The sequence below is a fragment of the Octodon degus genome, unplaced genomic scaffold (assembly GCF_000260255.1).
Source record: "Octodon degus isolate 3935 unplaced genomic scaffold, OctDeg1.0 scaffold00117, whole genome shotgun sequence".
In the NCBI taxonomy this organism is placed as follows: domain Eukaryota; kingdom Metazoa; phylum Chordata; class Mammalia; order Rodentia; family Octodontidae; genus Octodon; species Octodon degus.
This window is the reverse complement of record NW_004524693.1, coordinates 900,039-901,859: the sequence shown is the minus strand read 5'-3', so window position 1 is coordinate 901,859 and position 1,821 is coordinate 900,039. Positions and strand designations below refer to the sequence as shown.

Below are 1,821 nucleotides of genomic sequence, written 5' to 3'. Positions count from 1 at the left end.
CCAGCACCACATGCCAGCCAGCCCCGCCCCCTGGTGGGCTGAGCTGGCCACACACACACACACACACACACACACACATAAATAAATAAATAAATTTTAAAAATTAAAAAAAAAATGCACAAGGAATTTAGGCACATACTGAATGATGACAATAACTATGCAAATGAAACACAGGTAGATACTTCTAACAAAGATCACTTTAATTGCCAGTTAACCATAATGTGATTATATTTGTACAAGATTTCATACTAACATTGATATTTAAGGAATGTGTTCAATAAGTCCTGGGAAAACATGTCATCCTATTCCATAATCTTTTTTCAGTGATTTACTATAGGACATCCTGAGTTCATCCAGCTAGCAAGTTTCTTGGAACACCGTAAAAGCTAGAGATGTTAGTTTGAGCTAAGGTAACTATTTGGGTTTACAATATTAATTCATGAAGCAGTTTACATATTTTAAAATTTGTCCTTAATCAAAGCAGATTGGAACTTTATTGTTTTGTAATCCCATCCAACAAGCTTTATAAAAGCAGCCCATTAAAACATTTTATGATCCTTTAAAAATCCCCACAGGTCCTCAATTAGGAAATATTTATTAAAACAAATCAAATTATTATTGTTAAAAATACCTTGCATTCTATTCCAGTGAAGCTGTAGCTGAAGAGCAGCACACTGTCTTCAAAGATATCATTGCTCGGGAACTAGCAAAACAGTGTCTTTTGTTCAGCACTCCTCTCTCCTCCCAGATGCTCCCAAGTTCTTGTTTGCAAACAGCGCATACTGTCCCCAAAACATTCACATCATGTACCGACCTCAGAAGTATGTAACAGCTTGTGCCCTGCCCTCTGAATAATCAGTGAAAACAGAACACTAAATGTACAACAGCAAAGTTTATAACCCTTCAAGATGATTCCATTAGTGTACTTTTTACGTGCATGGAGAGTGGACTGTAAGGACATAGAAATATGGCATTACATTATATAGAAGACCTTCAGTGAGGAAAGAGAGTGTTGACAAAAACAAGTGAATATACCTATACCATGTATGTGTTATTCAATAAGTGTTTTGGGGAGCCAAAATATAATACAATAGTGAATCAGACAGAGTACTTACCTTCATCTCTGGTGTCGCAGACAGAAAATAAGTGTATGAGATATAGACAAACTGTATAAGAGTAAATAAAGAAAGAGTAATAGGGTTACCTTTTAGATAAGGTCAGGGAATGCTTCTCTGCAAAAGTAACATTAAGGACCTCAATTAGGAAAAATTACTAGAAAAGAATCTTTCAGATAGAAGAAATAGCACTCTTAAGCCCTAATCTGGGAAAACCAGCAATACTAACCCTAAGAATAGTAAGGCCAGTAGGATAGGGACTAGGAAATATTGGAAAAATAACCTCACTAAAACAAAGAGAGCAAACCGTGGTAATGGATTTACTATTTATTTTTAGTGAAATGGGAAGAAATTGGACAGTTGTGAACACAATGATATGATGTAAATTATATTTGAAAAGACAACTGCATAGAAGGAAAATGCAAAATCTATGACCCAGGCGAGAAGCAATGACTTGAGCCAGGTTGACAGCAGTGGAGATGCTGATAGAATTGGCTGGCAGATTGAGTGTGGAGTGTCATAAGACAACGCCTCTATTTTTTCACATGAGCAACTGAATAACTTTATGGGGCATAGGGATGATGGTCAAATACTCGATTTGGGGGCTGCAGGGAGAGCTCAGTGTAGACCATTTGTCTAGAATGCACACTAACCTGGGTTCCAATCCTACCACCACCAAAAAAAAAAAAAAAAAAAAAAAAAAAAA

At 36.4% G+C, this 1,821-nt stretch overlaps 1 protein-coding gene across 3 annotated transcripts in view; it reads right to left on the bottom strand.

Moving 5' to 3' along the window:
- The window catches only part of Il13ra2 (interleukin 13 receptor subunit alpha 2), a 68,296-nt gene that overhangs the window by 36,152 nt on the left and 30,323 nt on the right, over positions 1-1,821 (bottom strand). The window contains exon 1 of one of the 3 annotated variants that reach the window (XM_004640050.2): positions 632-753. The exons of the other annotated variants lie outside the window; for them this stretch is intronic. The gene's annotated coding sequence lies outside the window, so the exon portion shown is untranslated. Of the gene's footprint in view, positions 1-631; positions 754-1,821 lie in introns of those variants that run through there. 3 annotated transcript variants of the gene reach the window in all.